Raw genomic sequence first — 18,236 nt, forward strand, 5'->3', positions numbered from 1 at the left:
AAGCTAAAGTATTTCAATTCAAGAAAAAACAACACTCCATGAATAATTATCAAATAGCACCCTTAGCCTCTCGAAAACTTTTAAGAGTTGCAATTTATTCTGTGGCACAAACAGTCGGACGAACCTCAACCGCCTGGAACTAATTAGCGTAACGTACACGCTTCTAATTAAGCATTTCTATTATAGCGAGATTTAAGCATCCAACTTATTTATCCTAAAGGCAGATCCGTTTTTCTTTCTGTCCTTACAGCGCATACTTTAGTTCCATTTGCCTGTGCAGAGGTGCGCGGGGCGAGGGCGCGGGGGCGGGGGCAGGACACGCGCGGTAGCGGCGCCCCAGCCAGTCCGGCCAGCTATGATCGAGGGTTCGCTTGTGAGTGTGACAATCTAACAAAATAGTGACCTACAGCTCTGTGACGTGAAGTGGATGAAAACCCTAAATTGTTCTGTGACTTGTGAAAGTGTCTGTGTAACTTGGGCTTTTTGTACCGTTCTCGCGGTAAGTTTTTTTGTAGAGTAGTATAAGGTGACCGTTTCGGGATGATTATAGTGCAAGCAGTCGTGACGTGCTAATGATGAGGGTCCTCTTATCTTATTATATTATGTTATTTATGTACCTGAGAAAGTAGAACGAGCTTTAAAAAGTTGAAACTGTGTTAGGAGATACGTAATACGCAACCTTTATAATATGTACGAGAAGATTGTTTAATCTCTTGCTCTACATAAGTGTATAATTAGTGCAAATTGTATCAAATCATGAATGAATATTATGAGTAATAGTTTAATTGAAACTATTGACTTTATCTACAAGGAATTAAAGATATGGATTTAATTGTGCAAAATAGGTATTAATCCGATGAAATTACAGAAAACGCACCCCGTGTTCATGCTTAAATGAAAAAATATTATTTACCCCCTTTTCATAATCAAGGTAACGATAGAAAAGGTATTTATTTTATTGCTGAAAGTTCATAAAATAAAATAATTTTGTTATTTTATAATTTCCTTATTTACGAAAAATATCTAATAGGACTATCTACGTATATCTTTTTCAGCTATTTTACCGCATACCTATTCACATAAAAGAAAATCAGGTTTAATAACATTATTAGTACAAATTTACATGTTTCATTTAAATGCGTATAAACACTTTTACACGATTAATTAATATAATATGGACTTCAATTAATCGAAACAATATATTCCTATATCTACACTAATATTAGCTGTATAGTAGGATTGGTCCAATATCTATCACAAATAATAAACGTTATCACTTTGAGCGCTTACCGAATTTACTGAGCCAGATACGTGTCTTTTGACCACTGCCTACGGAACGGAACTACGTGATTCGAATAAGGGACTATTTTATATAAAAATGTTAAAATCATCATATTATTTGCTATGGCGAGTATTCAGACATGTGTGAGTGATATGAGTTTACAGTCGTATGGGTCTTTTTGAAGATGGATGATTTTTTTCAGTATTTGAACTATAATATTTAATAATTTATATTCTATATTTATGCATTAATGAGTTATATAAGCATTGAACACACTTACTATTTTTGGGAGCAATTAAATCGGTTCTTGTATGCTTAATAAAATGTGAAGTTCAGAGATTGTTTATAAATAATCCTTGAGAAAAAGAAAGTTTTTTTTCCACAGTCTTTCTATATCTTTGCATTTTTAATATTATGAAGTGGAAATTTTGTGTTGGTATGCGAATTTTTCTCTTCTAAGTGGGACACTGTTTTGCATAAAACGTAGTAAAACGTAGGCCGTTCGCATTAATGTTTTCTAATTATAAGTAGGAACCTACACTTTCGACTTTTATGATAAAAAGGACAAGATCAAAATAAAAGGAAGATATTTTCAGTATGCAACTTTTCTTGTTGACGTGATTTGAATATTGAACATGAACAACTTCGCGTTATTTACTAGTTATTTATATAACAAATCGCTTTTGTAAATATATATTAATTTAGACGCCTTTGGCATCGAAACGGGTTAATTAATAAAAGAAATATCCAATTTATTGAAGAAAAACTTCAAGATACCCGATACTCGGATCTCGTAATTAAGGAATACTAATAAACAAACATTTAGACTTAAACTGGGAAACTAAGTTTGAAGGAATCCTCTGAAGATCTTCTCAACAGTGAAGATAATTTTATTTTATCCTTGATTGAAAATAATTGGAAAAAGAAAGGTTTCTCAGAGGTAAGTGGTTAAAAACAACAAATTCTTTTAAAGTCTTACATTTTTTTTTCCAGCTAGCAAAATAAACTTGTTTGGTTATTCAACATGAGTAAAGTCATTTTTGTATAACATTTCACATTACTACTTTTTATACAGAAATTTTTTGATTTTATTTGTCAACTAGGTTTCCGCCCTCGGCTTCGCCCGCGCAGCCAAAGAAAATCCCATTTGGTTCCCGTTTCCGTGGGATTTCCGGGATTGCGTTATTTTATCGGGATAAAAAGTATGCCTATGTCCTTTCTCGGGTATCAAAATATCTCCATACCAAATTTCATGAAAATTGGTTCATTAGTTTAGGCGTGTTTGAGTAACAGACAGACAGACAGAGTTACTTTCGCATTTATAATATTAAGTATGGATTCAGAACTCATATAACATTGACAACAATGTTATATGAATTCGAGAATTATGGAATTTAATGAAATTGATAAATTGCAGCTAGTCTCGAACCCCGCCTTATCGATTTGAAGTCCGTGGTTCTCACCACTAAACCACAGCTGCACACAGTTTAACATAAATAGAAATAATTAAAATATTATATAACGCAAAACATTGTTTATTTATACCTACACTATTAAAAGTATAATTCATATTTAATTCAATACGTGATTATAATAAAACACGCGTGGTTTAAACTACAATGGAAAGTTCGCGTTCAAAAGCTGGATATTAACAATTAAACCAAATTAGTATTTGAAACATTCCACCGCAGTGACCACAAATAATTTCATGTTCCGACTGACTTTTATTAGACTAAAACGTATATTCGATCCAATAATTGAACAATATTATAGTTTATTTGTAAACACGGCTCGATGGATTTCCATGAAATTTGTAATAGGGTTTTGATGGAGCAAAAAATAGCTAGGATTCATATCTGGGATTTGGCAATTTTTTTTTTCACTTGATTAGAATTTCTATTAATTAGAGTCTAATTTATTGAAAAAGTATAATAATATTATACTTTTTCAACATATTATGTTATGACAAGATACTGCGGTTTCTCTCAATTAATAATGGCATTTGCTTATGTTTCATATAAAATAATATAACATTAGGTTTTTTCGATATAGGTACAAAGTTTGTTTTATACGAAATTATGTATCGTGATTTATGGTCGTGATAGCTAATTTTCTAGAAACTCTTGATAGATGGCGTGCAATGTTTCTTTGCCCGTTTATGCGAAAGGGAAGAATAAACTCGATTTAGGTAGTTGTATGTTTGAACAGTAGAGGAAAGCTCTTAAGGCAAAATTATTTTTAATTAGGTTACATAATTTTACAAATGCATTGAAGATTAAAACAAATACTCTGATAATATTATTACGACATTAATGGCTTGATACACAAACTGTTCCTAGAAATACCAAGTTCGAATAATTTTATTATTATAGGTACATTTGTATTTTTTACGTTTTATAATATTTCGTATCATTATTAACTACAAATAAATTTGACTTAATTGTAAATTGATGGAGTTCCAAATTAAGCTTTTATTTAAGCCCATTCCGCCGTTTTCTCGTCAAAGCCTTGTTTATTTTTCATCATTCACATTTCCCTTCCAACATGATTAGCAAACACTCGCTGATTTATAATTCAATTTCCCATTATATATGTACCCTTTAAACAAAAATCTTGCCATTCACAATATGCTGAATGAAATTTATTTAAGAGAAATATTCAATCTTCCATCGAACATTTGGAAGCATATCATTGGCTTACGACTTACCTTTTTATTCATCGAGTCGAAAAGCCCGATATTTTCACCCGTGATAATAAAATGTATATAAATAGGCACTCAGATTGATCAGTTCTCCGGTTTGTGTGTGAATTATTCACGTCTACCAGCCCGGGACGATATTGATTTGTTGAAAATAGCTGAAAAAGGTCTATTTGTATATTTTATATAGGTTGAAGTCAGGTCTAGATGGGTTTCCATCTATCGTTCACTGTGTATACTGTAAAGATGTGTTTTGAAGATTACATGAGATTCTGGTTTTGATATAGATACTGAATTAAAATATATTCATTACTTTTCTAGTACCTAGCCTATTTTTTGATGTAAGGCTTTATTTCCAAAGACTAAAGAAGTTTATATTTAAATTACTTGCTTAATCTACGTGTAGAAAATTGTCATGGTTCATTGGCGGTTGAAGTTCAAAGGCGAAACATTTCTTCAATAAAAGCATGACATGTTTGTATTAAATAAACATAAGCTTCTTTGGAATGTTTTTATTATAATATTTTTTTGTTAAACAGGTTAATCAACTGGGGTTGAGTAACTTGTTTCTACGTAGACAGAATAGTAATAAATTCGACGTTTTTCTGTTCAATACGTATTTAATTTCTTATAACACGCAAATCATACACAACATAAATATTTAGATAGATAAAAAAAACGTATACGATAAATAAACATTTAAAACGTGTTTTATATCTAACCCGTCGCAAATGTGTTAATAAATATAGTTTTTTCGTATCTTATCTAGACAAATAATATTATATTGAATGTATGATACATTCACTTGATATAAGTTTTTACTGAGCATGGAAATTGTAAATAATTGTTATTTTATGTTGTATCTAACCTTTAATGCAGATTTTATTCATTTATTTACACCATCATAATATGTTACAAAAACTTAATGACCCAGGATCCTAATATAGTTTTAAACTGTTTTTCAGGAGCCTGTGTTCACACTAATTTATATTACACTGTTACAATGACGTATACACGAATTCATTCAGCTTAGACATAATTATTTAAAATATTATTTGGTACATTTCAAATTATTCATTATTATTGATTATTGTATTACCTATTTAATAATTATGCATGCATTAAAATAAAATTAAATATAAAAATAGATAATTATAAATTATTGTTAATTCTTCTATAAATAAAATATAGAGAGCTACTTACTTTGATCAAGTATACAATTTAGAACGAGTCATATTTACTATAGAAAAGCCTTCTGGAAAATGCATCGATGTATCCCACTCTGTTACATTGGTAAGTCTTTCTAACTGCTATTTCAAACGTTCTAGGAAAGAGAATTTTAACTTGAATAGTGATATACGCTTTTAGCGTAGGGACTTTTAGAACCTTCTAGTGTGGTATTTCTTATTATGCTTTGGAACGGTGGCCGGTGCATTATTTATTATGGAAAATTATCTTTTATACTCCTTTGTCTATTGCAATGCTCGATAAATAGTGATACTTATAGTTAATAAATTATATAGCTAATTAGTGTTGCTTTCATAAGTATATTTTTATTCCTAACTCAGACATTCTGAAATGCGTGGTTGTTATATAATTATAACAACCATACAAGAAAAAGAAGTAAAACAGACTTTTTTGCAATCTAAAAACTTTTTTATCAATCACTGATTCACTGCATATTAATGCTGTTAAAATTATTTCATGAACTTAAAATTTGATTTACGATAGTGCATTTTTTTCCTCCAACTATCTACTGATATTACCAAAAAGTACAATATAGAGCGAAATATATTAGGAAAGAGGGTGAAAAAGCCTGGTTCTCACACCAGAAAAGCTTAAAATACGCAACCATTACCTACACCATACCTTACAAATACTAATAAAACTGATTACCAGATTGCTCCTTACATAAAATTGAATCTTCAATCTAGTATCGTCTGTAAGACCTCGTAACTGGCACAAAGGCAAAATCACAATATGATAAGACAAATACAATTTTCTGATCGCAATCTATTCGTGTTTTCTCTTTCAATATTTATTTTATTGGAGTAATCAATCACTTTTGTTCTTGTCTTGGCTTGTTTCGAGATGTTTGAATAAATTAAATTAAATTATGAAGGGTCTCGGAGTGAGTTTAGATATTGTGATGTCAATAGTTTATGAATACATTTGGAAAGGGTTATTGGAAGGGTATTTGTTTATTTTTACGCTTTATGTACACTAAACAAGGTTATAATAAAAATGTGTGAGTGTACTAGGTGCACACAGGTAAGAAGTGAAACTTCTTTATGATTTTATTTTTCAAAAAATAATTTACTATATAATATGCATTATGCAACTTTACAGAAATACGTCGAATCACGCGTGGTAGGGATAAGAAAAAGATGGCGCGTAACGGAAAAATGTCACGCGTAACGAAAAAATGTTACACTAAATTTTTTTCTCACCGCGATAAAGAAGTTTCACTTCAAAAAATATAGTATAGTAAAATGATGATCTCCCCGGTAGGTGTTCTTAATAACTATGCCCACACGTTTTATAAAATTTTTCTTACAGCCATATTCAATATTAATATGTTATCGAATTCGTATTTTAATTTGTGTTCAAGTCATAAACCAACTCGATGAAGTTATGATAAAAGATTTGAAATAACACCTTTCGATAAAAATAATGATTGAACATGATAATAGAAATAAGTTTAGGTTGTTATAAAGTTATAGAGAAAAAAAAAGAACCGTTTCTTAATGGAAACATAATAATAATTTTCATTCCACTTCAGTATTCAATCAGTTTTTGTTGATACTAATAGTAATGGGCGGGTGTAGTCTAAACAAAAAATATTTCGGATATAGATAGTCTATTTATGGAGGAAGGCTATAAGGCTATCATCACGCTAAGACGTAATTATGTACTGGACGATGTGACCAAATCTCTGTTTATAAATTTTCCTGCGACATCTATATATATATAAAACTCAAAGGTGACTGATATAGTGATCTATCAACGCACAGCCCAAACCACTGCACGTATCGGGCATTTGGCATGCAGGTAGATGTCATAACATAGGCGTCCCCTAAGAAAGGATTTCCCGAAATTCTTGCGGGAACGGGGAAAAATGGGGATGGAAGCTAGTATAATATATGACGGAAGAAGGGGCCCAAAGGCTATTTTTAAAAAGAGTGACGTCAGCAATTTTGACGTCACCATTATCAGGGCAGGCGCTCATACTCGAAGTAGAACGCCTGTAGGTAGGTATTTTTACTGCCCTTTAATTCCACATCGTAATTATTATAGAGAGAGCTCCGAACGCTCCAACGGCCGGCGAGTGAATGTGCTCTGTGCCGCCGGGCGCTCGTATTTAAAAGCAAACCATGACTCACAAGAATTAGTTTGAGAGTGTTGCCACTCTAATTTTTGCAATGAATTTTTATCATTTTTAACAAACATTAATTATTTCGTTAATTTAACCACTTATTTAAAAAGATTTAAGTAAACTTTAGCTAGTATTTAGTAGTTTGACGGTAGTCGTTTATTGTCGTTGCGCCGACATATATATTATTTACTTTTGAATTATACATGAAATTATATAGAAAAAGCTTTAGGAAGATCTCGTTTATAGTGAAACTAGATGACCGCCCGCTGCTTCGCCCGATTGGTCTAAAGACAAATACATTATATACTAAAAACTTCTTCTTGAATCACTCTATCGATTAAAAAAAAACCACTTTAAAATGCGTTGTGTAGTTTTAAAAATGTAAGCATACAAAGGGACGGATAGAGAAAGCGACTTTGTATTATACTATGTAGTGATGACGTATTCGAGTAGGTACAGAAATACATGTTTCCGAAACCTCAGCTGGCGAAGCAAATGATACGAATTTTATTAACATAATGGCAATGATCATTAATTTAATTTTTCCTCGCCACGTCCCAAAAAACAAACGACTCATGAAACTTCCATTATGAAATAATTAACATTTTTTATGATTATAAAATTTTATTATACTTCTGACGTGACTTGCTAAGCGTTTATTTGTGGGCTGTTTTTATAGCTGTCTGTGATACCATGAATTTTATATTGCGTTGAAGTTGAATTTTTTTATCGTTCATTAAAATGTTTTCTTTTTGATAACTTGCTTGAGTTGTTGAGTTGTGCGCAATGTACTATGAATTGTATCGATTTACCATCGAGGTTTTGTACCTAGACTTTTTGTTACTGTTTATTTTGGTGGAATGAAAGTATATATAAAACTTAGGTGTTTTACTGAAATTTCAAGTATTTATTAAAAATCAAAATACGCATATTGTTGAGTAAAATAAAAGGGAACTGGTTAACGGATTTATTGCAATCTCCGCAATAAAGATGAGTTATATTATCAATATTTAAATCTGAATTCAAAATAATTTTCCTTAATTTAGTTCTATAGGTACCTACTTCTTGGTAGAGGTCCTTTGAAATGCAATGTTCAAATACTATGAAAGCAATTCCTTAAACTTAAAAGAAATAGAAATTACGAGAAACCATCATAAACTAAAATACTGATCAATTCTCAGCAACTATCTAACGCGAACTGAGTGCGTGGGAGCTGTAAAGCTGCCACTTTCATAGAAGTGGATAGAATTAATATAATTAAATCAGGGCTACTAATTTATAAAGCACTAGCTTTCCGCCCGCGGCTTCGCTCTCATTCTCCGGAACTACTCTATCTATTAAAAAACCGCATCAAAATCCGTTGCTTAGTTTCAAAGATTTAAGCATATTATATAATAATACTAGCTTTCCACTCGCGGCTTCGCCCGCGCTGTCAAAGAAAAACCCGCATAACTAGTTCCCGTTCCCGATTTCCGAGATAAAACCTTTCCTATGTCCCGGGGTAAAAAGTAGCCTATGTCCTTTCTCGGGTATCAAAATATCTCTATACCAAATTTCATGCAAATTGGTTCAGTAGTTAAGGCGTGATTCAGTAACAGACAGACAGACAGAGTCTTTCGCATTTATAATATTAGTAGGGATGGACGGATTGACAGCGACAGTGACTTGGTTCTATACCTACCTACTATGTAGTTAGTTCAAGTTTACATTTTTTATATTAGATCATCTGTTTTAGAATAGAAAAATAAAAAAGTAACGTTAACATGTCAGATACAAAATCCAGATTTCGATTCGATAAAATATGCAAAATGCATGCATGTCCTCTACTTTATATGGACAGTACATAATCCGGGGCGTTCAAAACTGCAAATATTCAAGTATTTCTAGTGTAATCCTATTGTATGTATTGCGGCCTGTGGATCAGGTTGCTTGGCTTCATGGATTGGATAATTATAATACTAGTTGATTGCCCTGGCTTCGTTTGGATTTACTTGAGATAAATAGTCTGTTACGCGGTAAAGATGAAGCTTTGTAGTTGTGAATGAATTTTTAAAATTGGTCCGGTAGTTTTTGTGTGAAAACATTACAAACAAACACAAATGTTATCGATTTACACTTAGTGAAACTCCTGGCGTTACTCGCGTGGTACCCAAGAAATCATTTAGACTAAAATCTATTTAAGCGACTATAATATCATACAAATTTAGCAATTACTTAGTAAAATTTGTCTATGAATTTAATATAGCAACGTCTAGCTGTAGAGAATATAGGTGACCATAGATAGCAGATATATATCTGTGGTATCTGGGAGACACCTGTTAACTCCAAAAAGTTAAATTTTCAGGAGAAGCAATTTAACATATTATTGGCTGCTAAAAATCGGATATAAGATATAAATGAATTATGTCATATTATAATGAAATATCATATATTAACCCTTTTTTTGCTTGTACAGTTTACAAAATTGACGCAGTAGTTTAGCGAATAATGTGACTTATCAGATTTTCACCAAAAAAAAAATATGGCAATGGAATGGACTTATCTCAAAATGAGCAAAATAAAAATAATGATTATTTCATTGCTATCCATTTAATTAAAACAATTTTACGTTATTTTTGTTATATTTCTTTATTTATAAGTTAATTTCACAATGGAATCACTCTTATGGCTAATTTTAATAAAAGTATGGACTTAACAGGAGTGTACATGCAACGAAAAATTTAAATAAAGGCACATATCAAATAAATACCAAAACAAAAGAATCACTGATTTGGATACTAATCATAATCTTCTTCCCTATCTGAGTAGTTTTCCAAAACAGAAGCTGATTGGTTTAAATTAGAATAGAAATCGCGATAAACTGGATCAATGAATTGCATAAGATCCATTAAATCTTTAAACTTTTTGGTTTCAATCGCCAATCCTCCTACATATGCCTGTTCAGGGCGTAATGTTTCTAAACAGATACTTTGCCTTCCTCTTCTTTTCATTGAAAATGTCCTAAAAGGCTCTGATTTCTCAATGTATACTTAAAACTTACTTCCTCTGATTTTTTTTCAAATTTTAGCCAGAAAATACTATTCCAAGCAAAAGATTGTTTTGAAGTGTCAATATTTTTTTTGACAAAATTCTTAGTCAGTAGTTTCGAAAAACCGTAAAATTCGGTTTGTGTCATAAGTTTCACCGAGAAATTTTTATATCATTCACCCAATCCTGAGGAACTGCAATATTCGGGTTGTACTCTTTAACAAATATTTCTATCAACGCATGATCACCGTCACACTCTAAATGAGTGTGACCTGGCACGAGAAACTTGTGGTGGATTTCTTTGAGGGTAGATTTTTGAGCCAATGCAATACAAAAGATAACAGGTAATATACAGGGTGGTTCTAAATTACGTTGACAAATTTGAAAATAATAAATTTAAAAAATGGGACTTGCTGCGTTGCTTTTATTTTTTAATAATTATTTTCACATGATTTGGCGCCAACTTAAAGTTATTTGTGAATAGAATAAATTAGAAATAGTAGTTGTTTGCAATAATATCCTTATATGAGGCTGGTAAGCGGTAGTGCGAGATACTACGACTTCTCGGTATCAGTCGGCAGTTAGTTTCTTCTGCTATTAAACGCTACGATGAGCTTGGCCATCTTGATGATCTTCCGGGAAGAGGCAGAAAAAGAACTGTGAGGGTGCCTAGGCTTCGACATATCGTCAAATAAAGATTGACCCGCAATCCACAAGCCAAGGTAATAAAAATGGCTTGAGATTTAGGTGTAACGTTGTATTCAACGTTGCAACGAGTTGTTAAAAATGAGCTCAAGTTAACAGCATACAAGCTGCGAAAAGCGCAGCGATTTGGATGATAAAGATAAAAAAATACGCCTTGAAAGATGTCGTTTACTGAAAGCGCGCTCCGCTGGTGGAGCGTGGAAAAATATTTTTTTTCACAGATGAAGAAATTTTTCCGATTGAACAGTCTCATACCCTCCAAAACGATAGAGTTTACTCTTCTAGTCGCCCTGGAGCCACATCAATTATCCACCATCGGTAAAAACCTGATGCAGTCATGGTTTGCCGTGGCATTTGCTCAACAGGAAAACCTCCTCTCGTTTTCGTAAAAAATTCGTTTCGTGAAAATGAATCAAGAAATATACCGACGCGATATTTTGGAGAGTGTAGATCTTCGTTGGAGCCAGCAGCACTTTGGCGACCAACCGTGGACTTTTCAACAGGACTCTGCTCCATCTCACAGGGCCTCAAATGTGCAGCAGTGGTGTATGGACCATTTCCCAGAGTTCATAAGTTCCAAGGAACGCCCTCTATAATTATTCATTAGACCTTAATGAAATGGATTATAGCGTATGGTCAATTCTAGAGGCGAGTGCCTGTGCAACTTCACACAGAAGTGTAGATGCGCTGAAGGCTGGAACACTTACTCGTGAGTGGAACAAAATATCTGAAGAGGAGCTACGGAAAATCGTCGAAAACTTCAGGAAACGTTAGCCTTTGTATTAAAGCTAAAAGTGGTTATTTTGAAAATATAATTAATATTAATGAAAATAAATAGATATTTACATTAAAATAACACTGTATTTTTGTTATTTAGTAGTCACCGTTATATGTACCAAATTGGAAATATAAATCCAAATCTGATAAGTTTCAATAATTAACATGTAGGTATCTCATGTTTTTGGTACATACGCGGTAACTGGGACTTAACAAGTTTTAATCCATAGGCATAAAGCTTGGAATTAACATTTATGTACTTGTTATATTAGTTATCAGGTTTGGCATCAAAAGTTACTATGATATATTAATGATAATTATAATATATCTTGATTGTAGCAAGAAATCTTGGATTTAACAGGAGTGTACCATTTTTTTCACCTGCTTCCCGTGGTCGTAGAGATATCACGCCTGGATCAAAAAAATCTGCGCTTTCTGTACTTATCAAACATGTATCTAACAAAATTTTGCCAAAAATGGAGTTAACAGGTTTCTCCCAGATGCCACAGATATGTTCTTAAAATACTGGTAGGTACATAATATATATTTTTTCTACTAGGCTAGTCTTCAGCCACTTGTCAACATTGTAGGGGATAAAATAACCTTTTAACCTCTATCTGTACTATAGAAGTGCCCTTCAAACAGTGTCTGTTACAATAGACGCTTACTGGAAAAGAGATGATAAGAATTAATAGGTATTAGTTGGAAATTTATCTCAATTAATTATTTATTATGTACGATATCGATATAAAGTAATTCACGCAATGTTCCAGAAAAGCATTTTTTTTTAAATATTATATACTTAACTAGCTTTTCACCCGCGGCTTCGCCTACTTTGTTTAAAACCTTATAAATTATATACTAAAACTTTCTCTTGAATCACTCTATCTATTAAAAATAGCATCAAAATCCGTTGCTTAGTTTTAAAGATTTAAGCATACATAGGGACATTGGGACAGATAAAGCAACTTTGTACAATGTAGTGATTTATATACTTTATTATAATATTTCAATATACATTCGTGTTGTCTTCATAGTATAACATAAATTCCTTCTCAGTGTAAATTGAATAAGTGTCAATAAAAGTTCTTAAAAGGTGTTCAAAAATATAAATTTAACCTGTCTCTATGTCTAGAGCTGTATAAAACGCAGTTTTGTGGTAAGAGGTAGCGCGCACGAGCAACTTTGTCTCCGCAACTATTTTGTCTCTCCGTGTGCGCGCACGTAGCGACGCAACTCCCCATACAATTGATGGGAGAGACAAAATAGTTGCGGAGACAAAGTTGCTCGTGCGCGCTGGCTCTAATAGTTACTTCAAACGTTTTCTTGTAACATGGTGTTGATAAACTAATATTGTCCTATAATAAATACCTACACAAATCAATAACTCAATTTGGTCTTCATATTCTGTATAAGATAATAATCATACCAGAAGAAAGGTTCATACGATGAGTCATTCTTCATAGTAAAAATGATAAAAACACAATTTACTACCGCTCTATTACTGGATATCTAGGGCACAATAAATATTCCAATTAGTAGCTGAATAGGGTCTTTAATACAAACGAACACAATAGGATTACAGGTAATAAAATACGTTTGTTTATTAGGCCTCTAGGCCTCGCTTACCTTAATAATAACTGGCTAAAAACCTACAACTACATTAGTCTTTCCCTACTTATATTTAACATTAAACAGAAGCCAAAGAAATATTGAGCCAATCGTAGTGGTGACGTATATATCAAACAGAATATAGTAAATTGAGTTCTATTTTGATTAATGCGAACGCCGGGTTTTATAGTTATTTACACTAAAATTTAGCCTCGTAAAATCGCAAAATGTTAGCGGTAGGACAATAAAATTACAGGAATTATATCGTTCGTGTCGCGTTCGCGTGATTTTGTCAAGGAACCCTAATTGTAGTTAGAGGTTTTCGCTATTGCAACATACAATATGCTAAATAACCATTAAAAGTTGGGACTACTCGCGGTTTATTTGTAGGTTATTATGGGAGCATTACACACGACATTTTGTGTTCTATTAACTTTATAGATAGTTAGATTAACTAAGGCGTATGCGGATAACTAGGACTAGTTTAGGTCGTGATACACTTTATTATTATTATTAACCTGAATTTATTTGCGCTGTAGATTAACACAAAATTATTGCTGAAATTTCAAAACAATAGTATGTATCTATTTTTGTCAAAGTATAACAATATTAGAATAATTGACAAAAAAACATTTTTTTATTTAATAATTTATTCCTTCTCCTCAGTAGAAACTGTTAATCCATTTGGTTGAATAGGTATGTTATATTAATAAATATAGTAGAAATAAGTAACGATTAGGCGATTCGAAATATACATAATACACGTGTTATCCTAATCCTCCTATATACACCAAAGACTAGATAAAAATCAGACGCGATACCGTGAGTCGTTACCGTGCTCCCTCTGGGAGAACACTGTAAATGCCAGTGTCATAATGGCTTGAAGCGTTAAGCAACGTGCTGTCTGCTCGTTACAAGCTTGTTAGACGCTCAAGTAACTGTTGTCAAATATCTGCGCTAATAATTTCGTAGTCTTTGTATGTTTACATTGTATGTGTAGTATTTGATTTTGGTTTGAAATACAGTTTAATAAACATAATATTGCGCATGGAATTCTCTAGAGCGTATGATTATGCTGCTATTTGACATAGTTAATCAAACAAATATGATTAGCGTGATATATAATACATAAATATTGATATGAATATGTAATTTAGTCTTATATACGAATTAATGAACTGTGTTCAGCCATTTCAATAAAAAAAATATATTAATAGAATAGTTTTATCCGTGCTAATTGCAAAGAAAAATTATAGTTCCATTCTCTTCAGTCTACACGATGCAAAGATTTTAGTTGAGATAGTCTCATGAACAAGTGATAGGGATGTTATCGTTCCTACTTATAAAGTTTAATCATTCACTATACTACTTCTGCCTCAAAGTATCAGCCACTTAAAAGCCCACTTTCAACATTTTTCCAAGCACTAAACTAACAACACAACACAAGTTAAATTACTCCAAGACGTTCGCGACAATTTACGAAACTTAACTGCTAATTCAGCTAAATAGTGAACTAGGCACTTGTGCATGACACTAGAACATTCGAGTGAAGTGCACAACAAATGAATAAACTTTTGATTTCAAGCGTCCTGCACTTGACAGAACGCTGGTTGAAAGTTGGCGGTACGATGGGCTTTCTATTAAATACTTCTGTATTGGCCGTTTTTGTATAAATTTTAGATTTGAAGATGAGAATTGTTCTTGTTTTTGCCTTTAAATACTCTAGCGTCGATTACTTTCATCAGAGTACTGCATCTATTCAATTTTATCTTTGAACGTTATTTTACAAAAGAAAAAAGTAAGAAATATTATAATAAGCTCCGAAGAATTTTGAATGTATTAATCTTCCACATAAGTGTTAACTCAATAAATATTCTCTTATTATTATTATTTATTTCATTCAATATATCTTTGGTTGGAACAAATAAGAACTTAGTTAACTGAATATAAGACATAAATATTGTAATAAAAACAGAATTTTTATATCTCTCAAAAAACCAATACAAATCATGTATCACGTAAAGATTATTTGATAATAAATTGTATACTATTGCCGAACATAAAGATAAATACGAAAAAAACATTAATTTGTCATTCTTAGATCCTTTTCTCGGAAGAAGTAGGTTTTCTAAGATATAATATTATCAGGAGAAATAATTATTTTATGATATTCTAGGTATTCACGACAATTCTGTATTCATTGAGATATTCATTTTATTGGGAGCTAATGTGTTTTTCGGTTTATTAATTATTCCCTAATCTCTACATAAAATAGAGTCGTTTCCCGTCTGTATACATAGATCTTCCAAGCACGTAACGGAGTTTAAAAGATTTGTGTGAGGTGTAAAAAACATATTTATTGGAGAGACATTGACACGACATGAGTATAATAGTAGGGGAGCCCAAGAGGGGATTTTGGGATTTACTAGAGCGCGTCAGATTACTATAAGGGACGGTACCTTAGCTATTCATTAGTACCTCTAGTCAATATGAGCAGTTATGGTTGGTGGGTGCGCTCAGGGGCCCCGCTGGAAAATTTGAATAATCCATAATTCCCTAAGGTTGAGCTCGAATCGTCAGATTAGCGAAATGGGGACTTCTTATATTGTAATTAACCCCCCCATATATTAATCTGACGCGCTCGAATAATATTACTTTAATTTTTTACCCTTTCTTCATAGCGATTAAATCGCCATTTAAATCGTCAGATTAACGTATACTATTTTTCAGTGACGTCCTGGAGCATGCAAAATATCAATATCTAACGCGCTTGAGTATTTCCAAGCCAATTTTTTTCTTTTTTAAATTAAAAAAAAATCAAAAAACCCTTCCCCACCGCTAAAAATGAAAACATTATAGGACCTTTTTTTCTCGCTATGGTCTAATCTACCAATTCTAATAGGTTCCCGTGACGCTCGAGTAAATCCACATTTAGCATCCTGGGCTCCCCTACTAAAAATAAAGAATTTTTAATTAAATAAAGAAACAAATCAAGTCTTTTGTACTATCATATGCAGATTGTAGTTAGCTCAAATAAAATTCATAGATACTCCTGTTATTATAGTTATTGTGTTCCTATTAAGTAGATATTTGTAAGACTTGGGAATTGTAATTAATTGAAATTAGAAATACATTTTATAATGCGACAAATATCCGTCTATCCAGAAGTAACTTTGAATATTTATAACGAGAACAAACTGAAACAAATGAATCTTACACACTATTAGGTTAACAATACACATCTACGTAATAAAAAAGGTAAAACATTGTATTATTTAAACCAAAATCCCTAGATTTTATGATACACACGAGAACCGCGTATCAATACTCTCATTTATCACTGGAAAAGAAACTCGTAAAGAAACATAAGCCTGGGAATCCTTCGTGATAAAACCTTGATGAACGACTACAATATAGCCATTGTACTACGGTATGAAAGTCTGCAAATACTGGGTCAAAGTAGGTGCGTAGAGATTCCTTTAGAGTTGTGAAATAACTATATGTGAAGTCACATGTTCAGTTTAATGTGAATGCGTTAAAAACTGGCAGTTTATAAATAAGATAATTCATTTAATACCTTTCATTTAAATTAAAGCGAATGTGTATGTTCCCCTTAGGATAATAAATAAAATTGTCTTTATCTGTCAGGACACAGTAGGCTAATCACGTAATTTCCATGAAAAAAATCGTACAAATACCTGTATGTCGCCGTCATCTGATTGAATTAGCTATTTGATACTAGCCTATTTATAGTTATTCAATTAAATGTCGTCATTCAATGAACGCGCTAGTCATTCAATCAAATAGCAGATTCACCTAGATGACTGCGACAAATACAAGGTGACAAGGAATTTCTGTATCTTAATTAAATGTATATCCATATTAATTTAATCTCTTTACGTAAAACAACAAAATCATTTACATTCATACACTTTCAAATAAGAAAAAAAAAATACGTGTGGCACTCGGGGACTGCCGCGGTAAAGCTATTGCATAGCATGCCTTCAAGATACATCTCCGAGCCTGTCGGAGTGGGGAGCGTGAGGTTTTTCGTTACGCAATTTCTGGATTCGGTCCCCGCGCTCAAGGCCCGCGATAGAAGCTATGCAATAGCTTAAAAACAACATTCTCATGGATTTCATAGCATTATTTTCCTTTCCATATTTTTATCAATCACTCAACAAACAGCTGTGTACGATTATTCTACATTCACAAAGGATCTTTTGATCAATGGTGAATTTCATAAAAAAGATTCGGAATTTTGCGTTCAGAATTTTGTTTTGCAGAGTAAAAGAAATGAGAGCCGACTGTTATTATTTAGTGCAGCTGATGTATGAAAATGTTAATTTAGTGAGCATATTACAATCTATAAAATTATAAGTAGAATTCTTATTAAAAAGAAAATGATTCGTTGATTTATATAGGCAATTGAAATAAGCAATTATGTTTGTATGTTTTGTTTCAGTTACATACGATAAATAGAACATGTAACTATCTATAGAATAAACATTTATGAACTAGCAAAACATCGGGTAATGTTAGTATTCAAATTATTCATTACTAGCTTTCCGCCCGCGGCTTTGCCCGCTTTGTCTAAAACATAGTAAGTTATACACTAAAACCTTCCTCTTGAATCACACTACCAATTAAAAAAACCGCATCAAAATCGGTTGCGTAGTTTTAAAGATTTAAGCATACATTATAGGGACATAGGGACAGAGAAAGCGACTTTGTTTTATACTATGTAGTGATTTCCTACG

At 32.3% G+C, this 18,236-nt stretch overlaps 1 protein-coding gene across 4 annotated transcripts in view; it reads left to right on the top strand.

Moving 5' to 3' along the window:
- The first annotated feature begins 335 nt into the window (after positions 1–335).
- Positions 336–18,236, top strand: part of LOC123691721 (lachesin-like) — an 80,035-nt gene continuing 62,134 nt past the window's right edge. For all 4 annotated transcript variants that reach the window (XM_045636254.1, XM_045636256.1, XM_045636255.1 and 1 more), the window contains exon 1: positions 336–499. The gene's annotated coding sequence lies outside the window, so the exon portion shown is untranslated. The remainder of the gene's footprint in view (positions 500–18,236) is intronic.

This window comes from Colias croceus, chromosome 5 (genome assembly GCF_905220415.1).
Source record: "Colias croceus chromosome 5, ilColCroc2.1".
NCBI classification, from domain to species: Eukaryota; Metazoa; Arthropoda; class Insecta; order Lepidoptera; family Pieridae; genus Colias; species Colias croceus.